Source organism: Bos indicus x Bos taurus, chromosome 11 (assembly GCF_003369695.1).
Source record: "Bos indicus x Bos taurus breed Angus x Brahman F1 hybrid chromosome 11, Bos_hybrid_MaternalHap_v2.0, whole genome shotgun sequence".
Lineage (NCBI taxonomy): Eukaryota > Metazoa > Chordata > Mammalia > Artiodactyla > Bovidae > Bos > Bos indicus x Bos taurus.
In genome coordinates this window covers 41,256,982-41,278,801 of record NC_040086.1, presented here as the reverse complement: position 1 = coordinate 41,278,801, position 21,820 = coordinate 41,256,982, and the positions used below count along the sequence as shown (strand labels likewise).

General features: G+C 41.9%; 1 long non-coding RNA gene across 7 annotated transcripts in view; it reads right to left on the bottom strand.

Moving 5' to 3' along the window:
- LOC113901227 overlaps positions 1-21,820 on the bottom strand; it is a 688,350-nt gene that overhangs the window by 195,756 nt on the left and 470,774 nt on the right. For 5 of the 7 annotated variants that reach the window (XR_003513358.1, XR_003513361.1, XR_003513356.1 and 2 more), the window contains one exon: positions 13,716-13,759. The exons of 1 other annotated variant lie outside the window; for it this stretch is intronic. This is a non-coding gene — a long non-coding RNA (uncharacterized LOC113901227). Of the gene's footprint in view, positions 1-13,715; positions 13,760-16,137; positions 16,328-21,820 lie in introns of all 7 variants that reach the window. One more of the 7 variants, XR_003513357.1, reaches the window with a different exon arrangement.

Genomic DNA, 21,820 nt, shown 5'->3' with positions numbered 1-21,820 from the left:
TTCCAATTGAATATATTAAGGTCCATGACTTTACTAAGTTACTGATTCTCAATTCATTTGCCTTGTCTGTAAAACAAAGGGGCTAATCTTGAATCATCTTTAGGTGCCTTTTCAACTTTTCTGTCCTCTAGTTTTACCTGCACATGTGAATGTCATATTTCTTTGTTATCACATCCCCTAACATGGATGACTGCAGAACTATTTTTAAGACACCAAAACTTCTGAATCTGCTATGAGAGAGCCCATACTCATTTGCTGCCTTGCGCTCTCATTGCTGGGCCTTTGATTCCCAAGTACCGGAGTATTCTTTTTTTTTTTTTTTTACTTCTAAATATTTATTTTCTTTTTTTTTTAATTTTATTTTTAAACTTTACATAATTGTATTAGTTTTGCCAAATATCAAAATGAATCCATCACAGGTATACATGTGCTCCCCATCCTGAACCCTCCTCCCTCCTCCCTCCCCATACCATCCCTCTGGGTCGTCCCAGTGCACTAGCCCCAAGCATCCAGTATCGTGCATTGAACCTGGACTGGAGTATTCTTTCCAAGGAATACAAAAGGACCATTTTCTCAGGACAATTTTGTGGCTGCTAAAAAACCATCATAAAACTACAAGCACAGGATAAAGAGGATAAGACAAAGCAAAATGCTGTTAACAAGATAGACTGGAGTCAAACTAATGAGGAAATACTGCCAGGATTCAAGGATCTATGGTCTCTCTCTACTTTTTCAAGGAACTGGATACATAGCAGAGATGCCCATGCAACAGAGACCTTAAAGAGGTAGTCCACTGACCAAATCTGGCCCCAAACTATGTTTCATGGGCCAGGTTGTGCACAGATGCTGTTACTGATGTTTTGATGTGAATTTAAATAAATGCCTTTGGGACTTCCCTGGTAATCCAGTGGTTAAGAATCTGCCTGCCAATGCAGGGGACACAGGTTTGATCCCTGGTCCAGGAAGATCCCATGTGATATGGGGCAGTTAAGTCCAAGATCCAGAACTACTGAGCTGGGGAGCCACAGCCTGCAAGCTGCAACTGCTGAAGACCCCATGCCCTAGAGCCTGTGTTTGGTAACAAGAGAAGTCTCTGCAATGAGAAGCCCGTGTACTGCAACTAGAGTAGCCCCTGCTTGCCGCAACTAGAGAAAGACCACACACAGCAGTGAAGACTCAGGGTAGCCCAAAATAAATAAATAAATACCTTTGGGTGGATCATGGACTGCCCAGTTTAACAACGGCCTCTACCACTCCCTATGTCTTCTATCTATGTCTTAAGTTTTTCATTCATTCATGGTACTGGCCTTTTGCTAAACTCACTGTACTTGTCTTCTCTCACTGGAATAGAATGCTGTGATCTCTGAGTGTAAGACGGTCCTCTGCCTGTTCATGGTTATATCCAGCTCTTTGAAGAGTGCCTGGCTCATGTAAGTATTCTGTATCTATTTGTTGGGGAAAAAAAAATGAATGGATGGATGAATGAATTAAACTCCCCTCCAACTGCTCCATTTCAGAGCTCCCAACATACTCTATTTACACCATCACAACAGTCTTATTTCAACAAATATTTGTTAAGTACTGGACATTGTACTAGGGGCTTCCCAGGTAGCTCAGCTGGTAAAGAATCTGCCTCCAATGCAGGAGACTCAGTTTGATTCCTGGGTCAGAAAGATCTGCTGGAGAAGGGATAGGCTGCCCACTCCAGTATCCCTGGGCTTCCCTGGTGGCTCAGCTGGTAAAGAATCTGCCTGCAATGCAGGAGACCTGGGTTCGATGCCTGGGTTGGGAAGATCCCCTGGAGAAAGGAACAGCTACCCACTCCTGTATTCTGGCCTGGAGAATTCCATGGACTATTTAAATTGTACCAGGTACTAGAGATTCTGAGATGAATGATTCAGAATGCCTTGTCTCAAAAGCTCATATTTCAGGGAAAGGGTCAGGCACACAGACAAACACATGTAATAACACAGCACAATAGCTTTGATGAGGGAGCTATGTTAGGAAAGATGGATAGGAAAGCAGAAAGCGCTTGCAATGTTCCTCCCTGTGAGTAGAAGTTCACGACCCGGACAAGGGAGAGAGGGCATGCCACACAGACAGCATAGACCTGGCAAAGTCACAGAGCAGTGGAAGCATGCGTGTTCGGGGCCCAAACCACTGCAGTCGAGGTCAGAGAGTGTGGCGGAGGAGGGCTAGAGGTAACAGCAGGGAAGTAGCGCCTTTGCAGGATTGTGAAGGCCTCCAAGGCTGTGCCGAGGAATTTACAGGCTATTCTGCTGGAAAGAGATACTATGAAAGTATTCCAACCAGGGAGTGGCGAGAAGAGAATGGTATTGGTGAAAATTATTCTCACGTCACCACAGGGCTTGGGTTGGCCTGCGAGTAGTTAGGAGATTATTACAGAGGTCTCTAGGAGAGATGAAGGAAGCCTAGAGGAGGGTGAGACAAGCTGTGTTTCTCTTGGGAGAAATTCATGCAATAGAAATTCTGGAGACAGAATGAGCAACTTGGAGAAGAAAAGAGGTGAGAGTCAAGTATGGGCCTGTAGTTTATGGCTTGGATAAACTGGGCAGATGGTGCTGCAATGGAGGAGTAGAAAAAAGAAAGAACTGGCAGGAGTGTCGTCACTGAATTGTCCATGTCATGCTCCATGGTGACCTTTCCCAGGGCAGCTTCAGAAAAATGAGGGGAATGAAAAGAAGTGCAGTGGGTCAAAGAATAAAAATGATGTGAACAATAAAGGCTCATAGAAGGAGTGATTTATTTATTTTTTCAAAAAACTTGGCAAAGGGGAGATGAATAGACAGAGCACAGCAGATTTTTAGAGCAGTCAAACTCTTCTGTCTGATACAACAGCGGTGGGTGTGTGCCATTCTGCATTTGTCAAAACCTATAAAACATCCAACCCCGAGAGTGAGCCCTGATGTAAACTACGGACTTTGGCTGATGATGGCATGTCAATGTAGGTTTGTTGATTGTAACAAATGTACCCCTGTGAGGGAGGGTGTAGATCGTAAGGAAGGTTGTGCTTGTATGAGAACAGGAGGTATATAAGAAATCTCTGGACTTTCCACTCAGTAGTTTGTGAACCTAAAAATGAATTTTATCAGTAAAAACAATTAGTGAAGTCTGAAAGGGAAATAAGGTGGTATCTTGACATAAAAGCAAACTCAGGAAAATTAGTGATTTTCTTTCTCTCTCTTTTTAGAAGGAGAAAGACATATATGGGAAGATAAGTATTTTTAGGCTTTGAAGTGGTTTGTGAGGAATATGTTTGAGAGAGAAGACATAGCTGATGCAAATAAAAATCCTTGGGAAGGACTTAGAATTGCACCAGGTGCATAGTAATTGCTCAGTAAATGTTAGATTGTTATCATTACTATAATATCCATTACTTTCTTCTTTATTGTATAGTCATTTGGGTCACTGCCCTGCTCAGTAATGAGACCATTAGCTCATACAGAGAACGGTTTCCAGCATTTGGAGTTTGTGTTCCTTATAAGCACTTAATACAATTCCTCCAATGGAATCCTTACCCATTGATTGATTCATTCAACATAGCTATTGAACAAACGGTGGCATTTGAATCTTCTCTGATGGTCATTTGGGTTTCTTCCTTTATTCTAAGTATACTTTAAGCATTTTTATCCTTACCTTTGAAGTACCATGTGGTATGTATTAAACAAATGGCTCTGGCCCTCTCAGACTGCAATGCTAAACTTGTCTGCATCAGTTATGAGACTTTCAGCCACATGGAACATAATTACAAGTCTAGAAGAAGGAGACTGGGGGCTGTAATAGGGACAGGATCAGAGACTCCATAATGGCATCAGAGATTGGGGTCCTTCTATTTTGTTACTATGCTGGTCTTAGTTTTAAAATAAATAAACAAAAATTTAGTTGCTCAGTCATGTCCAACTCTGTGATCCCATGGACTGCAGGTGGATTCTTTACTGCTGGGCCACCAGGAAAGCCCCAAGACTTATATGGCATAAGAAAAAACAGTTGATATAAAAATGCACATCTCCTAATATGTGGACATAAAGTTTCCTTCTGGAAGTTACTCTATGAGGATATAGAAGATCTAGTAGTAAAATGATGAACAAGTACATAACTACTTCAAGTTTCAAGCAGGCGATGCAAGAAGGACATTATCAAAGTGGGAAAGAGTCGCCATACACGAAGTGCCCTGAGGTCTCAGAATAGTTCCCATGATGCAGCGGGACAGATTCCTCTCTCCCTCCATCAACATCATTCCATTGTCTGCTGTATGTCACAGCTCATACCCAAATCTGGAAATAAATATTAATAAAACAGGTTTCCTTTACTAGAAGAGCATATAATCTAGAACAGAAGACTAACAACTACATAAGTAACTGTAACGAGTGTGTTTTTAGATGCAGGATGAGTATACAAGGCGCAGTCTAGTCCCAAATTAGCAATGGCCAGTCTTATTTGGAGATAGGAAGAATTTTCATACAGGAATGTGATGTTTGAACTGGATCTAGAAAAGTGATTCGTTGCTCCAAGATGAAAAGGAAGTGGGCAGGGCATTCCGAAAATAGGAAATACTTTAGCTAAAGGTGTACAATACATGTGTGAATTCTGCCCCCATGAAATACCAACCAGGTTCAAATGGCTAGAGAAAGGAGTTGAGGAAGGATTGTGATTGGGGGTGAGCCTGGAGATTTTGACAGGAACCAGATGAGAGAGGGCCTTTTTTCTCCACATGGACATAAATTGAGGGTTTGGGTAATAAGTAACACTGAAGACTTTACCATGTGTATAAGCATTTTAAATATCACTGGCGGCTGAGTCCAGAGAAGATTGGGGTGAGAGCAAGCCTGGCAACAGGGCTTTCGGTTTAGTAGCTACTTCAGCAGTTCAGGCAAAAGCATGACCTTGCTTGAGCCAAAGCAACAACTGACAGTCTGGAGAAGAGGGAAGAACACAACACTCGATAAAATTCAGTGACAACGTAGATGTGGAAAAAGAAACAGAAAAGTCCAGGATAATTGGATAGGTGAAAATATGATTCATTAGGACAGAGAAGACAGGAGGAGAAGTTAAAGGGTAGGATGGACAACTCATCTGGTTTACCCAGGACTCTCCCTGTTCTAGCACAAAAGGATCTACGTTCTACATAACCACTCAGTCGGCTCAGTTCAGTTCAGTCGCTCAGTCATGTCTGACTCTTTGTGACCCCGTGAATCGCAGCACACCAGGCCTCCCTGTCATAATTACTCAGTCCCAGGCAAACCAGGATAGTTGGCTATCAAATAAGGAAAAGCATATTTTAAGGAAAGCATGATACGTTCAATTTGGAAGATAATGAATTCCAAATCTAGTGGGCAGCAGAACATGCAATTTGCATCTACTTAACTCCCAAACAGCTGGCCAGGTCAGTGAAAATTCAACCTTGCCAACATTCACTAACTAGGTCCCCACCCAAAAGATGGCTTTCCAACAATTTCCACATTACACTCCATCCTGTAGATACCACCATCCAGCTTTCCCACAGTTAAGGTAAGAGCTCTACAATTGAGTAGTTTTCCCACGAGGGTTGGTGAGCTACAGATACAATGTAAAGGATGACTGATGGACACCTGTGGAGTCATTTGAGCAAATCACTTTTAAAAATGTCTTAAAAGAAATATATCCTATTGTAACCCATGGTCATTTGTCTCAAGGGGGGGCTACTCATCTGTATTTGCTGCCTACAAAGTTACTATTCATCAAAAAAGAGAGTGTTCATTCTTGCCTCCATGGAAGACTACAGCTTCCATATCTTATTTATCTTCATATCACAGAGATACCCATGTATTGTACATATACAAGTACTCAATAATTGGTGGCAAAAATGAATTATTTTGAGCCTATAGATGTATATTGGAGAAGGCACTGGTGACCCACTCCAGTACTCTTGTCTGGAAACTTTCATGGACGGAGGAGCCTGGTAGGCTGCAGTCCGTGGGATCGCTAAGAGTCGGACACGACTGAGTGACTTCACTTTCACTTTTCACTTTCATGCATTGGAGAAAGAAATAGCAACCCACTCCAGTGTTCTTGCCTGGAGAATCCCAGGGATGGGGGAGCCTGGTGGGCTGCTGTCTATGGGGTCGCACAGGGTCAGACACGACTGATGTGACTTAGCAGCATAGATGTATATATATTACACTCATTACACACACATATATATATAATCAAAACAGCTATGAACTCTAAACTCCTTCACCTTTTTTAACGAATAAGCATTTGAAAACCATTTACAAAGAAGTTTTAGATTTGTCCAGCAACACTGAGGAATCTAAACATCCAGTTTTACTTAATAAAAGCCTGGAAACATCATAGCAAGAAGAAGGTTCCATTGGATACATTTATTTATTCCTGAGACCAATATTGTGCCACCAATAGCAGGCTCTGTAAACTGACCCAGTGCTCCAAGAGTCCCCAAATGCCTTATTTAAAACAATGGAGCAGACATTTAGGATGATGTTCAACTCTTAACTTGGCAATTCCCACTACTGATTTAAACCAGACCTTTAGTGTTATTTTAACATAGGTTTTGGATTTAATTATCTTAAATGTCTAAAAGAATGCATACAATTCCCAAACTGTTTATCTCTTTTATGGTAAAATCTCTTTCCCTACCCCTAGAAATCTGTTTTAATTATTTAATCAGTTTGGCTGAAACTCACAAAGCATTAAATTGTTAGTTGTTACTTAACATTCCTTATAAATTGCATTTATTAATTTCTGGATAGAGACTTGTCCATTGCTACAGTAATTTAAATTAGTACCACATGGTTACAGACCGCTGCTGAATGATGATTAAATCTTTGGGGCAAATTCAGTCTTTTCAGATATTTAAATGGCACTAGAGATAAGCTAACAAAATTTGGGTCCAAGAAGTTACAATTTATCAAAAATGTAATAAACCATGGTCAGAATATTCATCGTAAGCAGCACACATGTGGTCCATGAAATGACATTTTCGCATCTCTCTCACTGGTCACAGGGACGTGCTGACGGTGCAGACACAGCAATGCTCCATTGATATTTAACAGTTCCCATCTTCAAGGGGCTCCGCAATATTGTGGCTCTTTATACACTCAAGTCCCCCCGAAACTCTATCCGTCATTTTGTGATTCCACACGGTGACACTTGCCTTTCTTGGTGCTTTAATTTCACAGGTACAAACAGTCAACACAGCACAGACCCCTTGGAATCTCAGCAACAGAAGGAGGAGCTGTAGGACTCTGGTGGCCTTTCAGAATGACAAATCACTAGGGGAAAGAGCTCTGTAGGGGCTGACTCTACACTACTCAGGTGCAGATAACGAAGGGGAGGCTCTGAAACAATTTAGGGATCTCTCCTGGGTCACAAAGGTGGCAACAAGCTCTAGAACTTGGCTTCTTTACTTTCAATCCAAAACTGCTTCTTCAATACCTATTTCTACCACTGAGTCAATGTGATGGATATGAACCTTGACCTTAAAATCTGTTCAGTGATCATTTCTTCCCAGGAAACCAACTAGGGGCATCAGGTGATTAAAAAAAATGAATCTTACCATTGCTTCCAGATACTTAAAAAATAAGAGTAATAATAAAAAGAGGGTGAAAGGCAAGGGATAGAAGAGACTATAAGTGTCTCCTACTGGAAAGACGGACTGAAACATTCAGGTAAAATAACAAAATCAACTCATAAAATAATAGATTCATCTTCCTGCAGCTAAAGATAAATATTAAATAATCCTAGGTGCTGCTGGACGAAAATTAATTTCTGTAAGGCAAATAGTGTAGTACGTATATGTGTTTCCATTTCTGTTTGGCAGGGTGCCTATTTTGAGCATTCTGTACAGACCTTTGAAGTACTGGGGCTGCTCTGATAACGCAGATGCTTAAACAAGAATTGCTTCCTCAGGGCTCCCAAGCACGGTAAAGAGTCTGTTTTGGATAGTCAGTCTCCCAACTAATTCCAGGTATTCAGTCTAAAAACACAGCATTTTTTAATGCATTAATGATACACTGTGGCCCTTCTGAATTGAATTGTGCCAGAAGATGGGAGTGACATTAACTTATTAGAGGCACAAAGTGCTGAATCACTGCAATTTGTGTTCCCCAAATTACAGTCAGGTGCAGTCACCCGCATGGGGCAGGTGGAAACAGGATACAGTGAGAAAAGTGCTTCAGAGACAGCCCTCTAATGATTAATTTACAATAGAAAGAAGGAGAAAGGGCAAATAGTACCTTGTATTCTAAATCATGAAACTATTACAGACATCCAGCCTGTCTGCTCTTAGACCATCTGAGAGCTAAGTCATTTTATCTTACAGCCTTGGTTGTTTTAACTGGGCTTACTTAATATTGGTAATATTGGCATTTGACAAATCACATAAAACGTCCCTGGGAAGCCAAACCCACTCAGGACCACTTCCATAGAAACTTTCAGAAATGTGAAAATAAAACAGTAACTACAATCTGCAATCTCCACTTTTTCAGAAGTTGCCTAAAAGCCATGAGCATTTTTTTAAAAATCATGAATATTTGTCCCTGGAAGGATCTTCTGCTAGGAGCATAGGGGTTAGGGGAAGGGGTACTCTGGACCAAGCTCACGCCATGAGGCATGGTAAGTTCGTGGTGGTCAGGGAGAGAAGAAAGTCACTGGGGAACCAATGAATGGAGTCACTCTCACTTCCAAGTCTTCTCAGGTTCTTTCTACAGAAGGTTGTAGCAGGACACCGAGTCTCTAAACGGAACCAAAGAGTGAGGTCCCTCACTCTGAGATTTTACCAACACTCCATGCCTCCTTCCAGAAGGGACATGCAACCCAGCATACTGACCAAATTCTAACTTGCCTCACTGCATTCTGTCTCCTCTGAATACCTCCTGGAACTTCATCTGGTCTTCATTCCATGTTATATAAACCAATATGAGCTGTTGGAAAATTGCCCTTGAGGTGGCTGTACTTCAGTACTGGGCAACATGACTCATGAATATTTTTAACAGTCAAGGCCATATGTTCCCCTCCTCTACGGAGCAGGGAGCCAAATGGAGCTTCTTAAATAACACACAGTGTGGCAGCTACTGCCAGGCACGACAGGAAGCAGCTTACAGTTGGATCTGTTCCCACAGTCAGAGATGGGAAAGGTCTCCGACTTGAAGACAGAACACTAGCTGACATGAAGCTAAGAAAATATCAGGAGAATAAAGGGTCTGTTTTTGTGTTCTGTCTTCATCTTTGTTTCTACGCTTGATTTATTTTACAAATCAGTTATGGGACATGCTCTTTACAGGTCAGACTTCAAGTTAACCGAAGCCCTCTTCTTCCCCTTCACTCTCTCCCACCACACTGTCAGGATTCCAGGGTACCCAGGAAGCGATGTCCACAAGCCCACCAACACCTGGAACTTCAGTCACAGGAAGGGAAACTTTATTTTCTTCAAGATATGACAAGGTTTCAAAATCAAAGACACTCCTGGGCTGGGGAAAGTGGAAGCACTTTTTGAAAAACAGCTTTTAGAGGGGATGAGGCTTTATATCCAGGGAGAAGAATGGAAGAGATGAGAATAAAAGCAGCATAGTTTCTTGAAAGAGGATGAAGGCTGAGAGGGACCAACAGGAAAAAGGGGGGAGGCGGGGAGAGGGGGGAAACCTGGGGATTCCCTGAGATTTATTTTATTCTCGACAGGCCCAGATTTTTACTTTCTAATGGCAGTTTTGTAACTGTTTTGATTTTGAACAGCAATCTACTTAAAATTGTCTGGCTTGAGTTGACCAACTAAACTTATCTTGCAACCTTTCTGGAAAAGTTTGGTTGGTTTCGTTGCTAAGTCTTGTCCAACTCTTGCGACTTCATGGACTGTAGCCTGCCAGGCTCCTCTATCCATGGGATTTCCCAAGCAAGAATACTGGAGTGGGTTGATGGTTCCTTCTCCAGGGGATATTTCAGGGATCAAACTCATGTCTCCTGCATTGGAGGCAGATTCTTTACTGACTGAGCCCAGCATTACCTGGCACTGTGTTAGGCACGAGGGATCTGGCCTTGATCAGGACTGACAGGGTCCCTGCCCCAGCAGATCTTCTGTCACTACACTAACAGTTGCTGCACAATAGGAGACCAGCTGTTTGGGCTTAGGGAGGGTACTCCAGAGGGAGTAAGAGAGAAGGTGAGACTTTCACAACATAGAGAAACAACTCTGATCATGTTTATGAGTCTCATCTCATCATTCGTAAAATCAGGACTCTTCCCTCTGCCACTTGCTTAGTGCACCAGAAGGAGGCAATTCAGAGAACCTGGTTACACCTGCGGGGATAAGCAAGAATTTGCTGGAGGGAAGAAAATGGAGTGGGAGGCTCCACTCCACCAGTCCTGGGAGGCTAAGAAGACACCAGTTGGGGGATTCGACCTTGATCCTGAGTTTATAAGATGACACAGGGAAAATACATAGCTGTGCTTTCTGGCCTCACACTTCTGTGGCTGCCCCGTCCCTCAACTACCTTCGTAGATTAAATGCCCTCAAAGTAAGTAGATGTGAGTGGCAGTTAATAAGTCTGATTTTCTCTGGTCCCTGTGGAATCTGGCTTTATGCTCTCTCTGTGCCTTGCTCTATCTGGGGCCCTAGTTGTGTTAGCACATCACCATGAGCATCACTTGAGGACAAAACAAGGTCAGGAGTGAAAGAACTTCAAAACCAGCTGCCACTAAACTCTTCATCGGACAGTTTCGAGTAAAACAACTGCCCAACTCTACATGAGTGGGTAAGCTTACCATAAAACACGCTGGAAGTAGCAGGGGATTCCTCTGACCTCATGTCTTTGGTAAAAGTTATTACCTTTTACTATCTTTGACCATCTTCCCATGATGCAGAACACTTTGAAATGTAAAAAATGCAATCATTCAAGTGCTTAGACAATCTCATAACAAATATCTGTATGTTTAAAAAAAGAAAATGAACATGTGTTGTCGTGTAGAAAATATTGGGGGAAGAATTGTTCTCCTTTTGTTTAGATAGGTGGCTGTCTTGTTATACATGGGTTTAATTATTTTCACCATTTGCTTTTATATGCACTTTCACTCCTGTGGTGGCAGGGTTTATTATTATTATTATTATTATTAATCCCAGGAAAAAGGAAAAGATTCAATACAGAAAAAAGACAAATGCAATAAAATCTGGTATAATAATGTGTTCAGTGGGAACCGTGGTCATTGCAGAGTAGGGTTGCACACCTACTCATTCTTTTGTGACGATCATGTTTTTACTATTTCAAATTTAATACTTTTTCTAATATATTATATGTTACCTCCCATGTATTTAAGCTGTACTTAAAAGCATGCTAAGAACTGGTAATTCTTTAATGGTTGTTCACTTACAAGCGATTGTGGGTCATTACACAATCATTTAAAGGGCATTAATGAGAACCATTTAATGGTTTTAGTAGAATATCATTGTAAGGGACAGGGGAAAAGTTACTGGCTGTAAATTTTTATGACCATTTCTTACAAAACGTATTACTTTAAAGATTTATGTATGTAACAATGAGTACAATAAAAGCCATGCTAAAAATAATTTGAAATCAAAGTACTGCATAGAGATAAGTCTTTGCTGTGCTGCAACTGGGTGGGCCCATTTTTTAAATCTTCCTTTTCTCCTTTCCTCCTTCTTTCCTTCCTTCTTCCCCTCCTCCTCCCTCCCTCTCACCTTCTTCTTCCCTCCTCCTTCCGTCCCTCCCTCCCTTCCTTCTTTCTTCTCTCTCCCTTTCACCCTCCCTCCCTTTCTTCTCTGCCTTATTCCCTGCTTCCCACCCTTCTTCACCACTTGCATTTTCTTTCTTAAAAGACATTTTTAGTACCATTAAAGATTTTCTTTTAAAGAAAACTATTAGAGATCAAATTCTTAACTAATATGTCTTTTAGTCGGTGGGGATAGAGAACAGAAGGATATAAATAAAACAGAACAGCATGGTACAAAAATGCCCCAAATGTCATGAATCTTTGTTTACAGATCTTTCCCCATATATCATTATTTTAAACTATTTCCTTATATATATATATATATATATCTTATAGGCCTAAAATAGAAAACCCAATACTTTCTAGGACATCACTCCCTAAGGTAGGACAGGTGACTAAAATGGAAGAGGACTAGTTCTGCTACACTCACGGAGAGCTGCAAAATGTACAAAAAGGGGCCTCACCCGTACCCAGAGGAGACCCAGCATCTTGCTCCAAGCAGCCCACCTCTTGAAAAAGAAATGGGTATTTGAGATGCTCACTCTACTAAGGGAGTAACCTTTATTAAAGTGCTTTAATAACACAACAGGCATCGTATTATGCCTGGTTTTGTCCACTTGTGATTCTCATGGAATACATAATGAATAAGACAATGCTCCTTTCCCAGGATTCTTGCATAAGCAGGAGGATATTTCTAATTAAAAAGGCAGAGTTAGCAAGCGCAGTGCACAAAATGAACAGAACCATATCTCTAGAAATGCCGAGATTTTACTGTTTGCATTAAGTAACGCTTGTATTTCTCTCTGAATCCAGCCCAATACCCATTACCAATAAGATGAAGATTTAAGATAACTTGGTCAAAAGATGGTGAATTACAACTTTTAATTAAAATGTAGAAAATGGTTGCTTTAAAGTAAACATGATAATACTTTCATGATCATTAATTTTTTATGGAGAGAACAACAAAAGCAACCTGAATATTTTAGAATGTGACATTATAAAGTCAGGCAGAGGGGATTTGTGGAAAGATATGCATGTCCCAGAGAGAAGACTGTATGGTTGTGGCTCTGCATTTCTAGTCCCCTTGGAAACCCCAACCAGATGCAACTGACACATTGGGATCCACAAGGATTTCTTTACTTGACCTGTTCAGGTAAAAGCAAGTGACGACGGGGATGATGAGAGGGTAAGGCAAACACTGGGGTTTACACAGTTTATTTACTCCAAAGAGCAATTCAGTGAATGATGGCAGGGAGAAGCAGAGCTGATTTCCCTATTTAACCTATATGTGCTATGCTGTGCCTATTTGCTCAGTCATGTTCTACTCTTTGCAGCCCCATGGACTGTAGCCCCTCCAGGTTCCTCTGTCCATGGGGATTTTCCAGGCAAGAATACCTGAGTGGGTAGCCTATCCCTTCTCCAGGGGATCTTCCTGACCCAGGAATTGAACCAGGGTCTCTTGCACTGCAGGCAGATTCTTTACCAGCTGAGCTCCCAGAGAAGCCCATGAAACCTATATATCTTGATCCAAAAAAAAACTTTTAAAGATAAATTTAATGTAGAGTTGAAATGTCACTGGTGTCACATACCAGACTGAAGGGAGAAATATGATTGAGATTGGAGATTTTGTGGGTAGTGTGCTCCCTTTACCATGTAAGTCATACTGATACTACCCCAGCTTCACACCTCCTTCTGATATTATCTCCAATTCTTCCCCTAAAGAAATGTTCTATTACCATTAGGTCTTCGCCTGTGAGTGCAGCCTTCCCTCCATCACATTATTCATGCTGATTCCTACCAAGAATCACTCTGACTTCTCTCTGCCCATATGTTTTCTGTCTTGAGCCATTTAAGTCCACCTCCTCCATGAAGCCTTCCCTGACTACTTTAGCCTAAGGTCTGGCTTCAAATATCTAAATCTACCACCAAATGCTTAGGCCAACTAGAGTGAGAGTCATAGGGAAGACAGAGTTATTTACCTCCGGCAGGGCAGGTATTCTTTTGGATCAGTTGGTTTCTTTGTCTGTAAAATAAGGAAATAATTGTATCTGCCTTAGTAGTCTCTTGTGATAATTACATGAAAAATGCATAAAAAACATCCATAATAAAATAAATAGTCTTCATAAATATTAGTTCTTCTTTCTCTCTTTCAAATTCAGAAAATTAGTGGCTAAGGCATTCAGATATAGTAACTTGTTATATTTACTGTCTTATATCTTTCAATTCTTCCTGTTTTGTGGGCTGTCATTCTCTATCACCTTCTTCCATTAGTCTGTGATCCCTCCAAGAAAGGGACCTTTATTTATGTATCACCATATTTTCTGCCTCATTTGGTACAGTTCAATATACAAGGTTAGGGTCAATAAATAGTTATTGGAAGAGTGGATATTAGTAACTTTCTCTAATGTCTGGGGGAACTTTTTAATTTCCATAAAAATGAAAGCCCCAATTGGCAACACTCTATTCCATCTTTACACCCCCTGGTTCACTGTATATGACTGAATTTACACACAGTGGAGAGAGAGCATCACGTCTGATTTCATGTTGTGATTTCATCTCATTTCACCAGAGCTGGACAGCTCCCTACAGTAATAGGTGGTACTAACAAAGTACAATCATGCATTTAACCCTAAAGTGGGTGTGTTTATTTTATACACAGAACTTTTCCATGCATAGGGAATATATCTTTATAGGCAAGTGTTTAAAAATAAAGAATACTACTGGCCTCAAGATGGTCTTGGGAAATGAGCAGTGAGGAGCAACACAAACAAGGAAAAAAATTAAACTTAAGTCTTAGATGCTACTGATGGAAAGACGGCCTTGTGGTCTTGGAAATCAAAGGACAGTACATTTTAGCACTTAGCATTTCATTGATAAGCTGCCTGCAGTGACGAAATGGGGTGTGGTCAACAAAGGGAGCTGAGAAGAGCTGTTATAAGTTTGACCTCTAGGTGTCAGATGGCTTGACTGCTCTGTGACCCAGGCAAGTTTCATGGCACCCTGTGCCTCCTCTCAGTAAAACTGAGAGGAGAATTAGAGTTCCTGCTTCAGGGTGCCGTCTCCAGGCACAAAGAGGGAACCCACGGAAAGCCCTTGCAGCAGGGCCGCGTGGAGAGTGAGGGCCAGGCAAGGATTAGGCGTGAAGCTTCAGGATCTGCAATACTCAACAGGGATTCTGTAGTTGTGCCCATTCTTCTATTCAACTCTCCTCCTTCACAAGGAGCAGACCCCACAGAGCACGGAGAGGAATCCTGAATCTCACAACAGGGGTGTTTCTCCCTCTCGGTAGTGGAATAACAGAAGAGCCACAGAAGAAACACCCCAGGTCCTTCCCGCAATCACTCTTACACTTGTAAAAGCCAATCAGCGTATTTGCGTGTCCTGTTTCCAAGACGCCCTGTGTTCTGAGACTCTCAGAGCCTACGCCCTTAGTGGCGCATCTGGATTTAGAAAGTACTCAACTAAAAGCAAAACAAGAGATGTGAAATAACCACCCTTCCCAAAGGGTGAGGAAACTTAATGAGATCCAGGAGAAAAGGGGGCCACTGAAATATTAGATAGCTTCATTCCAGAGATCAGCACAAAGCAAGCGCTGTTAAATGCATTATGACTTTGAAGCGAATGATTTCTAACAAATCTGGGCTCTTGAATCAAAAGGAAATGTTGGGGGTGCCTTCAGACATTATACATCTGACTAACAATGGGGAAAGTAATGATCTTGTGTTATACTAGAAGGCTGCTACAGCCTTAAAAGAAATGCAGTATTTTGTGTCATCTGATTTTGATGCGATTTCTAGAAAGAGAAAGGTAAATTAAAAATAGAGATTCCATTTTAACGCATGTTTACTCTCGCCTTTGTCTGGCATCCAAAAACGACAGTGTGTTCGTCTCATTCACTGTGGCAGCATTATTTTTACATAAAGTTTGAGACCGCGTGCACTGCCGAGGCCCCCTTCAAAGAAGGTAAGCCCACGCTTCCCATCTATCACACACCCTTCGGACTTTTCTTACTTAAGGGCTTGTCATTCCAGTGGGGAGGAAGAGCTACCGAATACCAGCCACGTGGAGCTTTATTCCTTCATGCTGTTTGTGATAAACTTCAGGGGACATATTTAACATTCCACAAAAAATGAAATTTCTGGGGCCACCCCAGCAGGAGGATAATATCATCACTTTTAAAGCAGCACTGCGCTTTAAGATACTGCCAAACAGCCCAGGCATAGGATGGGCCAATATCTATCACTCCTGGAGGGATGGGAAACTCCGTAAGCTTCTCAAGCACTTGGTGTTAATCTACAGCACACTTCCATGCTATTATCATTATTATTTGTTGTTGTTATGTTAATCATTGCTCTTTGTCTTCTTAGGAACAATTTCCTCTGGGAAGACAGAACCACTCACCTTCTGGCAGGGCAGTCATTCTTTTGGATCACAGGGTATCGTTTTTTTGCCAGCTTTTCCTAGTTGCTAAATTGCTGAGAAAACCGTGGGAGTTTGGGCTTCGTGCCTGGAGAAGGCACAGCTGGGGATCAGCTCTGGGTGCTTGCCTCCCCCTATCTTCCCCTGTCCCTTTGGCTTTGTTCCCTACAACCTGGAAGAAGAAGCAAAGTTGCCAGAACTCAGCTTTGTTTTCAAATTCACTTTGACCATCGCTTCCGAGGACCTAATAGGACCCAAGTCTGTACTTGGGACAGCTGGAGATAAGAGAGTCCAAGTTTTAGAACAAAGTTATGGTTGAGATGCGTTAAACTCACTCACTCACACACACGCACGCACGCACACACACACACACACACACACACACACACACACACACACACACCATCAGACCGTTAAGAGCATGGGGTAAAAATGTCCTCAAACTCTCCTGTCCTTAGATGTGGGTTGGAATATCCCTAGCAAAGCCCTAGGGAAAACACATTTGCTGGGACATTAACCAAGATATTCGGAGATCTCTCTTTTCTGCTGGAAGTAGGAGAGCCGAGACAATGTTAATTGCAAGAAAATGAGCAAAGAAGCGGGTTTTAACTTTCATGCTCTAACAGGGCCAGAGAGGGAGATTACAAGGGAAGTACAAAGGCAAATGCAGGAGGCTGTCTCCTGCCTCCCCAGGGAGGAGATGAGCATCGCAGGATTTGCTGCAGAGGCCCACAGCCAGCACAATCTATTAAATAGCTCAAGTTAGTCAATGTGGAAGAAATTTTTAGACACACATGCCCAACCATATGTGCATGGCCAAGATTTAAAATAGAAAAGTGAGAGACTGTTGGATGACTGAGGATTTTTCCCTTGCCAGGAAGTTCTCCTTAAGGATTTCATAGCTTGCAAAAGAGAACTGCTTGCCAGACAAGCCAAGAAAAAGACACAGAAGATTGGGACCTGCTTCCTTAATGATGAAATGTCACACCGCTATGTAAATCAACTCAAAGAAAAGAGGCAGGCGTGATTAAGATGGCTTTACAGAAACAAGAGAGGTTTCTCAACATCTCCTCCCTAAACTGCTCTAATTTCCCACACCTCAGGGCTAAGCAAACACACACAGTGGGGCCTTTCGAGCAACTGTACCGGCAGTAAGGGGACCCCTTGGTCACAGAATATCTATGTCCCAAGGAAAAATTACCTTGTTTGGCCCCAGTTCATGAGGGGCAAATTCTTTGTTTGTCAAGTCCATGGAAGATTAAAGAGTAACTCCACTCTTTCACTGTGTGTGTGCGTATTTCATGTATGTGGAATGTGATGATGGAAAAATAAGACGGATCCCATTAGCCACAACAGAACCAGCTTTATTAATTTTCAATCCCACCAAGTAGACATTTCTAACTCACTTTTTATCAACAAACATCCATCTCAACAAGTCTGTGCCTCAGTTCCTCTCTTTGCCTCCCTCCAGCCTCTCTTTTCCTTCCCTTCCTCTGGGCGCCCAGGAAAGAACACAGATAGCACACCCTTCCACAGCATTGTGTAAGAAACATGGATTGGGTCCGCGACGGCCAATGTTTTGCTGTGTCATCACTCCATACCTACGGTTGAAAACAATCTGGTCATTTCTGAGGCAAGGGTAGTTGGCTCGTCTTAAACACCTTCGGAGCTTTGATACTGCAGGGCTCTGACTCTTGAGTCATTTACTATAATTTATGAATTTCAGAAGAACTGCAATCATATCTTCTAGAAGTTCCATATTCCAGAAAGCTTCCTCCTAAATTGTACCATCAATTTTCAATTCACTTAGATTCCTATAATTTTATGACTAGAGGGGACTTTAGAACTGATTTATTCAAATTCTGTCATTTCACAGAAAAGAAAGGTGAGGCCCTGAAATGTTAAGTGAGTTGTTAGAGTGCAAAGCTACTCGGTAGGTAAGTCAGTATGAGTTTTGTGGTCCTTCTGGTCTAGTCTTCTTAATACTACATGGAACTTCAGTATCATTCTATGATTAACTCTTCTATGTTCCTAGGAATCATATGGATCTCCAAACCAACAATCAATCTTTCTGTTTAAATTTTAGTCTATTAAAGTAAGGGTGATTTTCAATGACCTCAGGAAAAAAAAAAAAGAATTTTCTTACCAGAAAAAAGAAGTGAAGATGCTAAACTGCTAATGAAAAAAATCAAAACATTATCATCTGTAAACAGATAGATGTGGGAATCTGTTCAAGAGGGAGGGGACATATGCATACCTGTGGCTAATTCATGTTGATATATAGCAGAGGCCAAAACAATATTGTAAAGCTATTATCCTCCAATAAAGAAAAGAAAAAAAATATAAAACCTGGATAGTTTGAATTGCATTAAATATCATAAACACATTACTAATTCATGCCAGAACAGTCCTGTACTATGAAAAAAATATTAATATGATGAAAGCCTAGTCTATGAACTACCTGGAGAATATCTGTCATCCGTAAATGTTTCTACACAGTAACAAGAATCACTGCCTCACAGGCAGTGATGTGCCTGCCATACTCCTCCACTGGGATCCACCCAGATAATCACCGTATTCTTCTATAGGCAGCATCAGTGAAGTGTCAGGAACTGACAGTCTTCATTGACAGCCCAGCTCTAAAATGGACCTTACCCACCTTCTTCCCAGAAAGAGAAGAGAATGACTTCAAGGAATACTATTGTGCTGAGTCACTTCAGTCATGTCTGATCCTTTGCAACCCTATGGACAGTAACCCGCCAGACTCCTCTGTCCAAGGCATTCTGTAGGCAAGAATACTGGAGTGAGTTGCCATTTCCTTCTCCATGGGATCTTCCCCACCCAGGGATCAAACTGGTGTCTCTGAGGTCTCCTGCATCGGCAGGTGGGTTCTTTACCACTAGCACCACCTGGAAAGCCCCTCAAGAAGTGCTACTTCTTATTAGAAGATGATGCCATGGTATATCTAGGGAAACTCAGCCCATATTCTTCTAATCATTCCATCAGTATCTCTAACCCAGGGGCTACATTTTGATCTCCATCTTTTTTGTCAATCTAATGACTCTTTCAGGGTGCATTTGGGGAAGGCTTCTAAACCCCTAACAAACCAAGGCTCTATCACTCTTGAGGAATCTCATAACCAAGCCAAATCTGCCTTATACTCCATTTTTATCTATTTTTCCTTTCCCAAACAGTGCAGGGCAATGAAAGTAGTGCGAGACAGGAAATTCAGAGACTTGGATTCTAGTTCTGACACCTTAAATAATAACTTGGCTTTGAGAGAGTCATTTGCTCTTTCTGAGCCTTGGCTTCCTCATCTGCAAAATGGAATCACTAAAGATCAGCTCAAATGTTTCTGGCAGCTGTAGTATTCTGGGAACTTCTTATAGCACAGAACTATGCCAGACAGAGCATGTAAGAGATGATGAAGTCCCTGGAAGATGTGGCTCTAAGTTCTCTTAGTACAGCGTCTAACAAATCTTGAGCCCCCAACAAATAATCAGATGTCAAGGGAAAGAACCCCAGCTCTATTTATTGCCCTAGCAAGTTGCTGTGAAATACTAATGTCAAGTACTAGTTATGGCACTTGAATTACTGTATGTACTCAGGTAATTACTGCATGTAATTTACAAATATGCAATGCCATGTCCATTGTAACAATAAGGGTAACAATACAGTTGATAACAACCTAGGCTTACATAAGTTTATTTTCCTTAGAGTTTCAGTGTTTCATAAACATTGGCTCATCTATTTTCTGAATACCAATAACGCAAAGTACAGCTGGGGACAGAGAAAAGGAGGGAGGGAAGAATACATCCATACTTCCGAGATGCGCAATTCAAGCCCTGACAAAAGTCTTGATTTCCCCTGGGTTACACAAAGCCGGAAACAGACCTGGGAACACGGACCCAGTTGTAGGGCGTGCAGCCTGCTGCTCAAAACACAAGCCTACCCCAACTCCACTCTCCACTTTACAGGATGAAGTTTATGACATGGCATTACCCAGGCACTTTAGAGTGTCAATTTCCTTTACAATTTTATAAAATATCATTTGGAAGGAGGAAGAAATTTATGTTCACGCACTAAGAGTGCTCCTGTCTGCCCACCCTCTTGGGATAAGAGTTGGTTTCACCTGAACAGAGTTGCAAATATGCGGCGTATGCTCAGGGCTGAGAAAGCCGTGGGGTTTGTTTTTAATTTAAAGAACGGTTCTGATTCAGATACACATTTTAAGCAGGCACTGTATAATACAAATCCACTGAATTCACTCAGACAAGAACAAGTTATGCCATCCTAATACTGTCTAGAAACCAGATGTATAGTTACTGTTTCCTTTCTCTCTCTCTCTTTTTTCTCTTGCTGCACAAAATTAGTTCCTCCGATACCCAGATTCTAGAGGTTCATTGTCTTGCAAAATATTCAGGTGCCTCGTGACGATCTATAATAATAAACCTCCAGTGCGATAGCAAAACACAAATAAAAATGTGAAAATATATATGCATGTATACATAAAATGAAATATAGATGCGACGTGAGAGCGAAATCACAAACACAAAGAGGAAATGGGGAGGGAGGCTGGAAGATAGCCTCCCTTCCCTTCATGCGAACTGAAAAATAGAATGGATGCTCATTAAAGTCGTTTACCAGGACTCCAATTTGTCCTGTGATTAAGAGGTATTGGTTGGAGGAAATTGGTGAGGGAGATCAATATACTTGTCTTCATTCTTAATTCTTCTTTAATGTCTCAGTCTCCACAGGGCAGCTGAATCACAGAGGTAGAGTCAATCTTTATCCACCAGGGGGCTGCACACTGGTGGGGGTGGGGGGGAACCCTCCTGCTCCCAAAAAACAAAGATGGTTTGGACCATAGCAGATAAATTGAGTTGACAACCAGTTCACTCTCTCCTTAGACTCCTGATTTTTGTTCAAGTGTTGTCATGGTTCTGGCCAACAAATGTGCCAGTGGTGAGACATGGAGGACAGAGCGGGTCCTGGAGAAAGTCAGTCCTTGATCTTAAAATGAAGTGATGGTGTAAAGCACCTGACTTTAAAGCAAACGACTTTAATCGGCATCCATTCTATTTTTCAGTTCATGGAATGGGAAGGGAAGGTATCTTTCACTGATGTTATTCCTCCGCATCCTTACCCTTCTCTACAACTCACGCTAAGGGGATTTCGTCCATAAACCTCAGTGATAACTCCATCTGAGGCTCAGAGTAGCAAGCTCCATCTTCCTCTCTCCAGGTCTCCTAGGTTCACCATCTCTGGAAGTGGGTCTCAGCCAGGGGTGATTTTGCCCTTGAAGGCACATGTACGATGTCAGGAGACACTGCCACTCTCACCACTAGGGGGAGGAGTACTACTGGCATCTAGTGGATAGAGGCCAGGGATGCTGCTACACATCATACAGTGCCCAGGACAGCCTCCCCTCTCCCGCAGCAAATAATTAACAAGCTTAAATGTGGACAGTGCCAACACCAAGAAGCCCTGGTCTACAGTGATGGGCACACCCTGATGCTTCCACCTGAGCTCTCTGAAGTCTGGATCCTTGACTCAAGAAGAACTCCTCTTGCTTCATGATGTGACTGCTGCAGAGATCTAAGTATAGGGCCAGGCTCTGGGTCACATTTTCTCAAAAAGTGTTGAAAGTAGTTGATCCAGGAGA